Here is a 16,449-nt window from a genome sequence, read left to right as displayed (position 1 = left end):
CTCCTGGCTCTTTACCGTGAATGGGCCTTTGGGGTGCTTGCCTGGGGTCCCGTGGGAAAGCTCCTGCGATATGTACTTTGTTGGATTGGAGTACTCGGGTTAGGGGCTTCATGGTCCTCCTGTATGCCACAATTGCCGGGGATAATTAGAACTTGGTCTGTGTCTCAGGCTATTCTCCCTATGTCCTCCTTTAACTGAAAGCTGGCTGAGCAGCATATGGTGTCTCTCGGAGGAGCTTCCGGTGGGCCTCTTGGCCTCAGTGACATGTGCCCCATGACAAAGTCAATGCGGGTAGTACTCGGGCATCCCAGTAGTTTGTTAAACAGTTCTGTGAGGGGCGGCCTGGTCCAATTCCTCAGGTTTCCCCCTGATCATGATGTTCTGTCTTTGCCCCCTGTTGTCCAGGTCTTCCACATGGAGGGCCATTTGGCAGAGCTGAGCCGCGTGTAGCTGCAGGGTGCCTGTGCTGGCATTCTGCGCAAAGGTCAGGTGGTCGCAATCAGCTTCCAACCGGGAGACCTTATTATGTAGGCCCTGGAAATCCTCCCTGAGGGAGTGGAGCTCCGTAGTGATGGATTTGCAGAGCCCTGCATTTACCTTCTTTAGGTCAGCTTTGGTAGGCAGTTCATGCATCAGCACTACCCAATTTGGCTGCCCCTCCATGTAGAGGTAGGCGTGCGGCATCGTGCAGGCCTGCTGGGTGCGCGGTTAGGGTGGGTGCAGCCTGAAAGCTCCCACAACCAAGTGTCTTTGCATCCCAGTAGTTATTGGATGAATTCACATGATTTTTGATACTTTAAGGTTATATCATTGGTTTTTTTTCAACTGACCTCTGGTGTATGCCCATTTAATGCACTGGTATAACTGATTACATCAGTGGCTTCTCCAATGCACACGATTGCAGCTTGTGCAAAACTTGCTTTTATAACTGTTTACCATTGGAAAAAGTTTGTTTATTTAGTTCTGCGTATTTTAATTTCCAAGAGAATATCTTGCCAATTTAAATGTAATTTACAGTTGAAAATAAGATTTCATCATTGCTGTTTACATGATTTCAGTTAAAAACTCAATAAGATAACAAATAGTTAATTGTTGGGAGAAAAAAAAAATCTATGTACTTACAAGATCCTAGATATCCTCTGTCATCATTTGATGCATATAAGTCTTCATCTTCTGCCTTGAAATTAAGCCTGTTGAAATTAATAAAAACATATCAAATCCTAAAAAGATTATTAAAAACTAATCAATAAGTTGGCAAAATCCCCCACAAAATAAATACTGTTTAACTTAACAAATGCTGAAAAATCGAAGAACAGCGTGTACTCTGCCAACCTCTGCCAGTGCACATTGCCACTCATATCTGGTGTCACAATAGCGTGCATTTAAAAACAAAAAACTTTTTTCACAGCGTGTACTCTGCCAACCTCTGCCAGTGCACATTGCCACTCATATCTGGCGTCACAATAGCGTGCATTTAAAAACAAAAAACTTTTTTCACAGCGTGTACTCTGCCAACCTCTGCCAGTGCACATTGCCACTCATATCTGGTGTCACAATAGCGTGCATTTAAAAACAAAAAACTTTTTTCACTGTTATAGATTGAATAGCAGTTAGTTGTCTGCAAGCGTCTGTGTGTCAGGCCAACAGTGTGTATGATTCTAGATGAATGAACTAAAAGCTTAATTTAGGTTTAAAATGAAGGAACATTCATAAATTATATTTTTTACTACCTGTGTTTGGCTGCTTGATGTTACCAGCCAATCAGCATGCTTTTAATTAGTTATTTAAATGACAATAAATTGTATAGCTTGATTACCTATTGACTATTGCTGTACATTCTGTATAATTTTGCATGGAAACTAGAAATCGGCCTCTGAGTCAAATCATTAGTTTAAATTTATTGATCAGAAAAAAAAAATATTGAACTACACAAAAAATAGCATTTTGCTTGTACTTCAGCCCACAGCATCTCTTCAGGTCTTTCCTAACTCCTTTGCAGCATGTTGGGTCTAAGCTTGAAATTCCAAGTTCTGTGGTTCAGGAGTCATGTATTATGTAGTAATACAAAGTGCATTAAAAAGTACCATCTAATTCAATCCCCATACCCTCTTATAGAGTTGAAGAATATGAACCATGCAGAGCTTTTTAGGAATCTGTCATTTGCACTTTTAGATGGCCCAATTGTATTTTAAAACATTATATGACCAGATTACAAAATATGCAATCCATTTTTCCCACTCATTGCGTTTTGACAGTGAATTGAAAAAAAAAAAACATGTCCTTTTGGGTGAAGGCTCTGTGTTGCTTAAAAGGACACTACATTGTTAAAATGAAGAAAATATATAATTTTTACATTCTATTTAGTAAATATACCCCCACTGTAAACATGCATGCATTTGTTTATGCATTTTTTTTCATTTGGGGGTATATCTAAAAAGTGGTTGCAAGCCCTCCTTTTCTTCCTCAATCCTTAATCAATGACTTCACAATGCAGCTCAATGTGAAGTCTATAAAAAGCAGGTGCTCTGATAAATTGCCTGCGTCTTGAATTTAGCTCTACTAAGCTAATCAACCAGGAAGTAACAGGACCAGTTGTCTGACAACCAAGAAGGTGTAACAAGCTTTATTTCTTAAAGTGCCAATTTCAATTGAAATCTACACCTTTTTTAAATTTAAAAAAGTAGACACACTCTTTAAAATGTCATGCCCCTCTATCAAGCTCTTTGCGGGAAACTTCCAGTGCTCCCACACAATGCCATGCATGTGATCACTACGGCAGGCTTCTACGGTCATCACAAGCCTAGGAAAGCCTTCTGTAAATAATGAGTGTGACTTACACCAGATGTCTGCCACCACAAAGGGGTTAAAAATATATATATTTAATGTGCTCATAAATTGATGTGCTACTTGATGAAAATTCGACTAGTAATTTACAGAATATACATGGAGTAGGGTTGTAAGACTATGGAAGGTAATCTAATATGCTGTACAAAAAGCTGTTTCTGTGCATACTGAATTGCTAACAGTGTGTTAAAAGTTGGTTGAACATCACACTGTTCTGTTATATAAAGGGTATCTTTGTTCTCAAACCCAACAGAACAGAAATGTTTGATACTGCAACTGAAATGTCTTACATGCTAATGCTTTTTAAGTACCTTTTTAAAATTCGCAGTCAGATAATTGACACTGGATTAAAAAAAAAATTCTAACTGGAGGGCTTAATACTTGTTTCTTGCTTGTTTATAGATGTAATTTGTAAACTGTTATATATATATATATATATATATTCAGTAAATTGAATACTTTCTTATTAAAGCAAAAAAAAAAAAGCCATTAAATTTAAGACTTCATCAACTTTAAATGCATAAAAACTATATAGATTTTACTAGCAATTTTTGTATAGGATACACAATATCCTATTTCTAAGATAAGTTCTTCATTTACATTGTTTTTTTTTTTTTTTTACATAGTACAGGACTCCCAACTGTCCCAATGTTGGCGGGACACCCCTATTTTAGGGTCCAGTTTCATTGTCCCTATTTTTCTCCCTGATGTCTCTCATCTGGACACCAGGGAACTGCGTCCAGAAAGCATAGGGTGTCATGGTCCTAGTGCCCACTTGTGCTATGAAATTTCAATAGAACCATGCAAAGCTCGCTTCAGTAGTGCTCTTCGTGGTCTTATATGTTGGGACCCAGCCTGGAGGATGTGACTCTGCCTGGTATGCATGACGCAAAGTTAACACACGACATCAGTAGGCAGAACTGCTTCCTTTCTGTATTGACCCACATATTATGGATATCGCCGGTCATGCAAATTGCAAGTTTTGTCTTTTTTTAATTTTACTACACTATTTTTGAGTGTTTTTTTTTTCAAACTTTATTTCCTGGCTAATCATGGCAGCATCACTTATGGGTTAGCTCCACCCTCAGGGTGGACAGAAAACAATTAAACAATTAACTAGGCTGTAGGCATAAAGGGTTCCTCCTCCCTCCATACCTCAGTCCTGTCTACCATCCCAACTTTGTACAACTGAGATTGGGGGCCTGGCTTTTGAAAGGAAACGGCTCCTGCAAACAGGATTGTCTGAGGCAGTAACTAATACGCTTCTTCTGTCTAGGAAGAAATCTACGTCTAAGTGTTATCACCGTATATGGGAGTCATTTAAGTCCTGGACTCTTAACAAAGGTCTAGACTTCTTAAACCCTGATCAGAACCAGATGTTGCAGTTCTTACAGGCTGGATTGGATAAGGGTTTAAGCCTGAGTACCTTGAAGGTGCAGTGTTCTGCACTATCAGCCCGCTGTGACTACTCTTGGACTTCAAATCCCCTGATTGCCAGTTTCTTTAAGGCTACCATTCGCATTAGACCTCCTCTGAGCAACTATGCTCCTCCATGGGATCTTCCTCTGGTCTTGGATGCCTTGTCCGAAATTCCTTTTTCTCCTCTAGAGAACTTGGATTTCTCTTCTCTCATGTACAAAATTCTGTTTTTGTTGGCCGTTACTTCAGCCAGAAGAATCTCGGAGGTGAGAGCTCTCTCCTGTGCAGGAATATATTCAGGTTTTCCACGAAAGAGTGGTTTTAAGTCCGAAAATGGAATTTCTTCCCAAAGTTGTCTCTAAATTTCACTTACACCAGGAGATTGGTCTGCCTTCTTTTTTTTCCTGAACCTTCCTCGGATCTGGAGGTAAAACTTCATAATCTGGACATTAGGGAATACTTGATCAGGTATGTGTCTGTATCTGGTAACTTTCGTAAGACGGATGAATTTTTCATTATTCCAAAAGGCTCCAGGAAAGGTGAAGCTGCTTCCGCTTTGTGACAGAGTGTTGGGAATGGTGGTCAGGGGTGTATATCTGGCACCCAGACTTTTGCACAGCCACTATCCTGACATGTGGGTAAGCACATGCAGCCCCAGGGAAAGTTAAGTTTAAATGTTGTTGTTTTTTTATCTGTTGTTATTTGGGTCCCTGGGGTGGAGTATTCGGAAGAGCAGGGTGGGCCGATTCTCCACCCACTGTCAGAGTGGTTGTGCATGAGTCCAGCCCAGGTTTTATAAGGAGTTCTGGCTCACTGCCTAACGAGGTCATTAGCCTCACCTGTAGGGGCTGTGAGCAGCTATATAACTGCAGTTAAAGCAAGGTGGAGTGAGGGAAGTGTTTTGAGGAGAAAGAAGGTGCTTTGTGGAGAAAGAAGGTTTGCTGTTTATTGTATCCTGTTACTTCTGAACAACAGAAAATAAACAGGCCAGAGGTCTTTTTTTTTAAACTGGACTTTGTCTTGAACTGGTTTTCTTACCCTAGAGGGCTGTGCAGTTGCCAAGAGATCCTGGACAAACATACACAGGAAAGTAAGTTTGTCACAGCTTCTACTCTACTTGGATGGATTTCCAACATCATCACTAAAGCTTACTCTCTGAAAGGTGTTTCTCCTCCGAAACGGATTAAGTCTCATTTGACTAGGTCTTTGGCTACTTCATGGGCTAATTGTCAGGATCAAGACAGGGATCCAACACGCAGTGTACTAAAACTATAAAGACGTGTACCGGACCTTTGAGTGGCCGGACTAACGTCGAGCGAACAAAGAATGGTCAGGGACAAGCCGAGGTCGAGGGAGCGAGAAGACAGGTAAGCGAAGGCCGAGCTGAGTACAAGGGTAGGAGAGGGAAGCAAAGTCGAGATAAAAGCCAAGTCAATAATCGAAGAACACAATGAATAAGAACGCACTGAGGGAACAAGCTGAAACCACGACAGGGCAATGACTCACTGTAAGTGAGTACCTTTTATACCCTGTCTCTTTAATTGATATCCACGCCCCCAAAACGTCCTGACTTGAGATTTCCCGCGGGTCATGACGTCATTGACGTCATGACGTCGGCGGAATTGCGCAGCGTAATAAAAGGGGGCGGGGCTATCGCGGCCGGCGTCCAAAGTGCCCGAAATTGCTGGAGGAGAAGGAGGTGAGAGTTGCAGGTACCATGACACTAATTGGGCAGAGGTGTCTCCTGATGACATCTGCAAGGCAGCAACGTGGTCTTCTCCTATGACCTTCATTAAACATTATAGGCTGGATGCAGCCTCTTCTTCTACTAAATTTGCCAGAAGCGTGTTGGCTTCTGTTAGTACGGCGTAATAAAATTATGTGTTATAGCAGTTAAAATTATGTGTTAATGAGTGTGGATTATTTTTTCCCACCCCTTCTAGCTAGTATGCTTGGGTATTACCCATAAGTGATGCTGCCATGATTAGCCAGGAATAACGAAATTTTATTTCATACTTACCAGTAAATTTCTTTTCCTGGCTATTTCTCATGGCAGCATCAGGTTCCCACCCTGGGTTTTATCTGAGCTTTTCAATTGGACTGAGGTATGGAGGGAGGAGGAACTCTTTATGCCTACAGCCTAGTTAATTGTTTAATTGTTTTCTGTTGTGATCCGGCTGAGGGTGGAGCTAACCCATGAGCGATTCTGCCATGAGAAATAGCCAGGAAAATAAATTTACTGGTAAGTATGAAATAAAATTTCAGTATTTAAACACCATAAACAGTATGGTGAAACAACTAATAAGCAACTATTTAAGGTCAAGAATTAAAATGCTCTGAAAGAATACAAGTTAAATTCTCTGTAGAAATTGATGATTTAAACATTACTACATTAGTACTAAAATATATAGAACTGTAGATTGGATTAGCTGTTTTAGTCCAGTAGGCAAAATGCCAAAATAATCAGAGTATCGCAGTATGCCATACTATTTTTATTGGTCTAACATAACAATGTATCTATCTTCATCAGGACTGAAGCTATACTGACCAATATGATTTAACACTTAAAACAAGTGATTCTGTTTGAGAAGGAGAGGGGTGAGTGGAATGTCATAAACAGCAGAAGATGGGGCCAAGAGAGAAAGGCGCAGAATGTATTTAAATGTTAAACTCTATCATACTGATCAGTATTGCTTCAAACCTGAGGAAGATAGTATCCCTTTCTGGTTTGTCATTTTATTAAAGGAACACTATACGGCCAGGAAAACAAACATGCATTCCTGGTCCCATAGTGTTAAAACACCATCTAGCCCCCCCGACCGACTTTACCACCCTAGATAAAGTAATATTTTACATTTACTCCAGTCTGCTGCAGCTAGCTCTGCCCCTGATCTGCCTACTTGGCTGACATCATCAGAAGTGATTCTCTCAATCACAATTATTTACCTTACGATTGGCTAAGACTGCCAAGGAGGCAGATCAGGAATAGAGCCAGCACAAGCCAAACACAGCCCTGGCCAATCAACATCTCCTCATAGTGATGCAATGAATTAATACATATCTATGAGGAAAGTTGAATGTCCCCATGCAGAGGCTGGAGACACTGAATGTCACTGCCCCAGGAAGCAGCCATATGAGGAGTGGCCAGTGAAGTTGGACTGTAATGTAAACACTGCATTTTCTCTGAAAAGACTGTGTTTACTGAAAAAACCTGAAAGGAATGATTAAACTCACCAGAACAAAATACAACAAGCGGTAGTTGTTCTGGTGACTATAGTGTCCCTTTAATTGTTCTTCAAATTAAATAAATAGATGCTTGGCTGCCTGATGTCCATACTTTATCAGCTTATATTCTGCATAATTGTTAAACAACTTAAAATCTGTAAATCTGTTATCTCTGCAAATCAAACCACAGTATTAAAGATTATATTGCACAGTAAAAATACTAGTTAATTAAACACGACTTAGTTTTTTCTGTTGCTGTGTCTATGTAATACAGAGTATTATTATAAAATGAAAAAAATAAAAACATATATTATATAAGTTGTAGTAATTTTTTTTCTTGATCACCATGCTTCTATACATTTCTGCTAGCCTTGCATCAAAAATTTTCATCATCAATTCCCTTAATCCTGAATCCAGTACTCTGCAATCCAAATCTATTTGAATGCAATATTCCCCAATGACAAATGTGGTATTTTCATCAGTGCATTACGAGCAAACCAGAAATTGTAACTGATTGTTGCTAGTCAACTCTATTAATATAATGTATTTCCGAGGGTAATGACCGAGTCAGAACTAACACACACTGCCCTGTGGTCCTGAAGGGGTAGAAAAATTGTTAATGGCAAATCTATTTAGCCTTGGGGAGCATGTATAGAGTTGAAGGTCACTAGAATGAAGAACAAGCCATAATGTTTTCACGATCTGTGTGATAACAATGGAAGATAAGGGCATGTATGTGAATAGATTTGTCAATTGTGACATTATTATGTGACTATTACGAAGTGTGTATTGTGACTGAATTGATACCAGAAATCGCACCAGAAATCCAACAAGAAATGTTGCTTTATTTATCTCGAAAGGACAGCGTTTGAAAAACCCATCATTTGTTGAACAAGCATAAACTGATTTGCTTGGATTCTGTAGATAATCTTTACTTTGCCCTGGAAATGAGTCAGCAAAGTGGCTTTATATAAACTGTGGAAGTAAAGTTGGACATTTGTATTCAGGAATAAAAATAGTGGTTACGTATGAATGAATCACTGAACCAAAACTGCTAATTTCCTATAATTTGGTGCTTTAAATGCAGTTTTTTTCTGTTGCTTTTGCAGAACAAGATTGCAAATGCAAACCACAGCACATAACAACAAATAACATTGTGCAAAGCGCTCTGAAAGGTGAGTCAGCTCAGGGACTTGGTGCTGTGCACAGATATAATCCAATTTAACGCAAATAACTAAAAAATGCATTGTGCCATCTGTTGCACAACTTCAAAAATCTGTGAATCAGCGCTTACCATTATTACTGAAATAAAACGTTGAAAACTACAAAAGAACTCCATATTGGAAAGGAAAAAACATCTAAGGTGCACAGCAAATTATTTCTAGCTGTGTATCTCCTTCAAATAAAACTTTACTACAAGGGTAGCGGAAATTTTTTTTTTTGTTTACTGTAAATCGCATACTGCAGATGTTTTTTCACCTTCATTTATTGTTGGACTGTAACTCATATTGCTGTTACTGCATACACAATTTTTATCTATTACTGTTACTGCATACACCTAGCAAGCACGGTGCTAGGTATTTACTAATCTACTATAGGTATAAGACAGAGTAAGGAGCAAAAGGGTTTACTAAGTTAAATTAAAGAAGCACTTCATCACCAAAACAACATCAGCTTAATGAAGCAGTTGTGTGTGTAGATTAATCCTCTGCTAAATTATCTACTATTTGGAGTTAAATCACTTTGTTTATGCACTCTAGTCACACCTCCCTGCATGCAGCTTTCACAGCCTTCCTAAACACTTCCTGTAAAGAGTCATCCAATGTTTACACTTCCTTTATGGCAAATTATATTTAATTTAGAATTTCTAATCTCCTACCTTGCAAGAGCCTCCTGTGTGTACATTTTTTTCCATGCAGGCTGTGTGAGTCACAGGCAGGGCAAGTGTGACTAGGGCTACATAGACAGAAACAAAAGTGATTTAACTCCTAAATGGCATAGAATTGGGCAGTGAAAGTGCAGAAGCATTTTCTATACACTAAAACTGTTTCATTAAGCTAAAGTTGTCTAGGTGACTATACTGTCCTTTTAGAGAATGTAACTTCACAATTAGAATGAAAAATTGTCAATCTCTTATCTTTATTTTCTGAGTATGAGTTGATTGCTAAATAAGTACTACAAGCAGGGACGTATTAGCCGCAAGGCAAACAAGGCATTTGCCTTGGGCGGCATTTTCCAGGGGGCGGCAAAAAAAGCCGCCCCCAAACGCCCAGGGCAAATGCCTTGTTAGCCTTGCGGCTAACTGACATGCCGGATGGGCTGGCTGCTAGGTGCGGGCGGCACTGGCGAGGGAGCACTTTCCCCTGAGCTCTCTGCTCAGCTCCCTCGCGCGCTGCCCGCAGAGTGAGGCTGGGAGGCGGAGCCAGAATATGACATCATATTCCGGCTCCCAGCCTCACTCTGCGGGCAGCGCGCGAGGGAGCTGAGCAGAGAGCTCAGGGGAAAGTGCTCCCTCGCCAGTGCCGCCCGCGCCTAGCAGCCAGCCAAGCAGCCAGCTCAGCAGCCCGACAGGAACACCTGCAGCCCCAGGAAGAGGGAGAACCCCCCCCCAGCATTCCTAAAGGTAAGGAGGCCTGGGGGCGGGGGGGGGGGGGTTGACACCAAAATTCCATGTATATATATATTAATATTTTATAAACAAACTAATGCTGCAAAATGTAAAGTGACTGTGACACTTTTTATAAATGCATATTCTTCTTAAATATTAAACATGAAGGGCAGGCCATTTGGAGTGTAACTCTAATCTATCTCAGGCAGCCTGGGCCATATATTCTGGTGTTGAACTGACGTAAAGATGCACCATGAATGTGGAATTCCAATTGTCTGTCTGTTAGTGTTTGTCTCTTAGTGTGTGTCTGTCTCTTAGTGTGTCTCTTAGTGTCTCTTAGTGTTAGTGTCTGTCTGTTAGTGTGTGTCTGTCTGTCAGTGTGTGCCTGTCTGTCAGTGTGTGCCTGTCTGTCAATGTGTGCCTGTCTGTTAGTGTGTGTGTCTGTTAGTGAGTGTGAGTGTGTTTGCCTGTTAGTGAATGAGTGTCTGTTAGTGAGTATGTGTTTCTGTCAGTGAATGTGTGTGTGTATTTAGAATGCGGGGCAGGGTGGAAGGGTTGGGTGGGGGTGGCGCGAGGGGGGGGGAGGGCGCCTGAGTTTTGTCCTGCCTAGGGCAGCACAAAACCAGGATACACCACTGACTACAAGAACAAAGTAGATGAAAGTAAATGTTAATATGCTACACTCACAATTCTATAAGCGACCATTAAATCCTTTATCAGCAATAGTAGAGTCCATTTGCTTTTTCAATACCAGGAAATGGGTAGCCTAACCTAAAAGAACCTAATATACTAGGATAACTACTAGGGGCACTGCCATCCTAGCAACAGATCAGGGCATCATACATTTGTGCTTCCCCTATTTTACTTTGGGAAAGGTGAACTATACATCTTTAAAAAAAACACTTCTCACAACAGCATAATAGTTTGTGCTTGTTTTGATTTGTTTGGTTGTCTGTTTCTTGAGAATTTCCGTGAGCTCTCCGATGGCTAAGCATTTCATTGCAAGGTTAGCCGGGCTTAACTTTGTCAGATAGCTTTTGTTCTGTTTTAAAACAGTTTGACTACTAGCAATGAGGGGCACCAATGAAAATATTACAGTGTGTCATAGTGGTTATGGTGCTTGTTGGAAAAACTTATTCTGTGTTCCATTTTGTGCCCATCCAGAAAGTTGGAGTTCTGCACATGCCCAACTCAAACTCTTAACTCTGGTGGTCTCTCCTATTATGATAGTGCCATGACTGCCAAATTAATGAACATGCACAGATAGCTTAAACCTGCCTTCACAGAACATTATTAAATGAACACTATAGTCAGAAAAAAACCTTTATTTTAATGAAGCAGTTTTTGTGTATAGATCATGCCTTTCACTGATAAATTTGCTGCCACTTAGGAGTTACATCACTTTTGTTTCTGTTTATGCAGCCCTAGCCACACCTCCCCTGGCTGTGACTGACACAGCCTGCATGGAACAAAAATAGTTTAAATTCTAGCTCATTGAAGTGGTCTGGGTGCAGTGTCCCTTTTGCACCTAGTGTTTACATTGCAGCACTAAGTCTTCCCTCAGTGGCTTTCTACCAGACAGCTACGGGGGCCCAATTTCAGAATTCCGTTATCTGATGCTGTACGTCCTCATGCCCTGCATGAGGACCTCCAGCGTCAGATTTTTCCCAATAAGAAAAGCATTGATCCAATGCTTTCTTATGGGGAGGTCTAATGTACGCGTGGCATTTACAGCGCATTTGCATTAGGTCCCATTCATCGTGGGACAGAGGAGGGGGCGGAGTTTCTACCCAGTGCCAAGGGACATTGGCGCTGGGTTCAAGAAAATAAATAAAGGGTTTTAACCCTTTATTTACTTGGGGTGTGAAGGAGGGGGGAGGCAGAGGGATCGGTAGTGCCAGGAAAACAGCTTTGTATTCCTGGCAATGCAGTATCCCTTTAAACTTTTTATCTACGGCTCTGTAAATTTAACTATAATGACACACAAGAGGCTCCTGCAGGGTCTATCATGCTGTTAACAGCTCAGGAGAAAAGAAATTCTAAATTACACATCATTTGCAATAAAGAACTTGTAAACATTAGACGACTCTTTACAGGAAGTGTTTAGGAAGGCTGCACAAGTCACATGCAGGCAGGTGTGACTAGGGCTCTATAAACAAAGTGATTTAACACCTAAATGGCAGGGAACTGAACAGTGAGACTGCAGGGACATGATCTATACACCAAAACTGCTTTATTAAACTAAAGTTGTTTTGGTGATTACTGTGTCTCTTTAATGTTCTGTGAAGGCAGGTTTGAGCCATCTGTGAGTGTGCATTGCATTTTGCCCTAGTATTTTGCTCTTACTGTAATAAATGGGGCATTAAAGAAGGCATCAACTGAATATGCATAGTTTGCTGCAGCCATTTGTCTCAATTAAACCAATAGTATTTGCAGAGGTATTATAATAAAGGAACTGATTCGTTAGATCTGAAGATCATCTACAAGAGACAAAACATTATATTTACAGTATATATCATTCTAATTACTTTCATTTTAATCTAAAATATGTTCCTGTAAGCCACAGTTTTAGAAAAGACCATAACTACAGAGAACTATTGAATCAGCTGACAAAATAAAATATGAGCAGAATAATACAGTGAGTATTTGCCATTTTCTCTATAAGCCATGGCTTACTTGCTCAGGTGTGTGTTTATTAAAAGACAAGTAGGGGATTTAATTCACACTCATAGAGATTACTAAGCCACAAAACATGTATCATCAGTTATTTCATTATCAAGTGATTACCAGTTATAAATCTTGACATTTATCAAAAAACATGCATACCGCTGGGAAAATATAGTACATATCCCACTAATATAGTATTTACCTAACCCAGACGAATATTTTCATATGAGTTTTAAATGCTAATGGTTTTAAATAGTCTTTAAAGGGCCACTATAGGCACCTAGATTAAATTAAAACCATACCAATATATGAGCATTATAGAATCATGATCCAGATTCTAAACTGTTACGCTCTTTTTTCCAGAGTAAATTTGCTCTGAAAAAAGTGATATCAGTAGATTCAATCGGAACTTGGAATTTCAACGGGATCAGAGCTTGGGAACTTGAGTTGTACGAATTAGCTTACAGCATTCCACCAAGTAAGGTAGTGAAACAAATGCGTTCTTAGAAATGCCATATTATTCAAAGAGCCCAAGGGAAGATGGCTAAAAAAAAACCTGTTTCTTAAAGATGTACTTCAGGCTGCAGCTGACATATATTTAAAACATTATTAAACAATGCATTAAACATATATAAAACAATAAATTAAAAATGATAAGAAGATACTTACATTTGAAATCTCTGCATTTGCTACAAATTCCCTACTGTGAAGTTTCTGGAGTGAGCTCTCACTGAGCTAGTTAATGACTCTGTAATCATGATGCTCAATTAACTTTCTACAGCACTGCGTAGTTTACCCCATATGCGGTGCTTTACACAGCTGTCTATTATAGAAAGGTAATGGCTGAACTACAACTCCTTATTGCGCAGCTCAATAATGTAGAAAGCTAAAAGCTGAACTACAATTCACTAGAAACTAAATCATTCGAAAACATTACAGGTTGAGTAAATGAATGGGTGCATTTATTAAGCAAAATTAAGATAAAAAAAACAAAAACAAAAAAAAAACAATATAACTAAATGTAGCCTACCGTACATGCCAGTTACAAACAGATTAATCAATGTTTATGGGAAAGCAGTGTGGAAGAAATTAATATAAAAAAAAGACAAATACATAACAATTACACCGTAAATAAAAACGGTAGAGCAATTCTTAAACCCTTAAGGATGGAGGGAATTGTCCAAGTTTTTCTGAAGCAAAACAAAATATGGAATTTGAGCTGTATGTCTGTTCCACCATAATTTACCTCTTTCATATTAAGTGCACCCACAATAATTACATATAATTTTGTTGAGAAGACTAGAGCATGAAACAATTTAGTATAAATAAGATCTAAAAAAGTGTGAGAAATTAAGAAATTGTATTTTCCAAGTTATGCATGGCATTTTAACTGTGAATGTCATAATACTGGTAGCTTTTCCTGCAATAAAATACACATATTTATATGCTGTGATGTCCCACGAGCAGGGCCGGATTAACATAGGGGCTGATGGAGCTGCAGCTCCAGGCCCAGGCCCATGGAATAGGCCCATTTAAAAAAAAAAAAAAAAAAAAATTTTTTTTTTACATTTTTTTTTTTTTTTTTACACACTACTCTTAGGTTTGCCACCTGACTGGTATTTTACTGGCACAGCCGGTATTTTAGGCTGCCTGGCCGTGCTGGTATTGCAGTAATACCGGCAATATACATGCAGGTATTTTTCTCAGCATAAATGGAGATTACTCTGCAATACCAGCACCAGCCAGTAGGGGTCACTGTGTGTGGAGAGATGCAGGGATAGGAAGTTACAGCATATCCCTGCCTCTCTCTACTACTCACTGATCCGTGGGGGAGCAGCAACACAGCACAGAGTCCAGACAGCAGCTCTACAGCTCAGATAAGTGAGGGATGGGGGGGGGGGGAGGGGAGGCAGCAGGGACACATGGGGACACTGAGACACTAGGGGACACATGGGGACACTGAGACACATGGGGACACAGACACATGGGGACATATGGAGACACTAGGGGACACAGACACTATGGGACACATGGGGACACAGACACTAGGGGACACTGAGACACTAGGACACAGACACTGGGAGACCTGGGAACACTGAGACACTTGGGGACACTGGGACACATGGGGATGCTGTGAGACATAGGGACATTGGGAGACACTGAGACATTGGGACACGGAGACACTATGTCCCCATGTCTCCCAGTGTCCCCATGTCCCCCAGCCAGTGTCCCTAGTGTCCGCAAGTCTCCCAGTGTCTGTGTCCAATGTCGCTCAGTGTGCCTAGTGTCCCCATGTGTCCCAGTGTCCCTATATGTCCCAGTGTCTCCATGTCTATGTTTTTGGGCATGTTCACCCCCTTTTGGCAGGTCTGGTCACGTGATTCGCGCCAGTGACACACCCTTTTACCCTGTCCATTGACTTCCTGCTTCACTGGACACTGCTGTTAGGGGGTATGGATTTACTTGAAAGATGAAAGCATAAATTAGAGAGAGATTAGCACTCTAATGTATGTGTTTTCGTATAGCTGTATCCTTTGAGTTTCCCTCCAACAACATCTCCATCAGATACATGACACTTGGGAGGTATGACTGTTTTAGTGTTTTTGGTCGATAAGATTCCGTAATTAGGCCCACCATAATTGTCAGCACCAGGCCCACTGTGCTCTTAATCCGGCCCTGCCCACGAGTACAACAATGTCCCCCGAGTACAGGTTTTAAGGTGTTTTGAAAAGTTACAGGGTAGAATGTAGGGCTTGCCCATTTCAGCTTTTATACATTGAAATTTGCCAGATTGGATTGCTGGACCTATGTTGACTTTGAGAATGTATGGCAGCCCAGGAATGAAATTACCCCCATTATGGCATATAAGTCTATTGTAATACCAAATTAGCCACAAGCCCTGACCAAAGTTAGTGTTCATATTTGCTTTTTTCACACAAAAAATAACCTTTCACCGATTATATCATTGTCATTATACATTGTACTGCTTTAAAACACTCACATTTGTGTTCAGCTAATTCCATGAGTACAACAGTACCCCCCATGTACATGTTTTAGAGGGTGTTGGAAAGTTACAAGGTCAAATATAGGGCTTGCAATTTAAATTATCTGGTATTTCTGCCTGGGTTGTCAGGCAGGTACCCCAATATATCATAAATAAAATTATATCATTATATATGAATTATACATAAATTCACTTTGAATTAAATGTTATATATGGATTTTTATACACATAAATCCAGAGATGGTCAACACTCATGGGTCTTAGGTCTTGGGTCATGGGCAGGATGACCAGATTTGATATGTTTACAGGGACACATATAGGTTTCCAATATTTATGAAAACACATGAAAAGGGTATAATGCATGATTGCCTACTGCCTTATTGCTTAATTGCAAAATTCTTCATTGCCTTCTTCTGAATTCTGCATACCACAGGGCTACCCTTTCCATGTGCTACCAATCACTATGTATATGTGATATGTGTCCCAGAAAACATGGTTAATCTGGTCGCCCTGATCAGGAGTCATCGATGTTTCAATTTAAAAATATAAACTATACTCAGGTCCAGATGAAAGCTTATATTTTTAAGCTGAAACGTTGATTCTGCAATAAAAGTTAAGTTTTAATAACTACAAATGTGAGATCCATGAGTGTTGACCGCTTTTGCAATACTGCAGGTTACAG

The 16,449-nt window shown here is 40.1% G+C and overlaps 1 protein-coding gene across 2 annotated transcripts in view; it reads right to left on the bottom strand.

Moving 5' to 3' along the window:
- Positions 1-16,449, bottom strand: part of FUT9 (fucosyltransferase 9) — a 231,580-nt gene that overhangs the window by 131,456 nt on the left and 83,675 nt on the right. For both annotated transcript variants that reach the window (XM_063443580.1, XM_063443581.1), the window contains exon 2: positions 1,123-1,190. The gene's annotated coding sequence lies outside the window, so the exon portion shown is untranslated. The remainder of the gene's footprint in view (positions 1-1,122; positions 1,191-16,449) is intronic.

The sequence above is a fragment of the Pelobates fuscus genome, chromosome 2, assembly GCF_036172605.1.
Source record: "Pelobates fuscus isolate aPelFus1 chromosome 2, aPelFus1.pri, whole genome shotgun sequence".
NCBI classification, from domain to species: domain Eukaryota; kingdom Metazoa; phylum Chordata; class Amphibia; order Anura; family Pelobatidae; genus Pelobates; species Pelobates fuscus.
The sequence above is the reverse complement of the archived record's forward strand: the minus strand, read 5'-3'. Positions and strand labels throughout refer to the sequence as shown.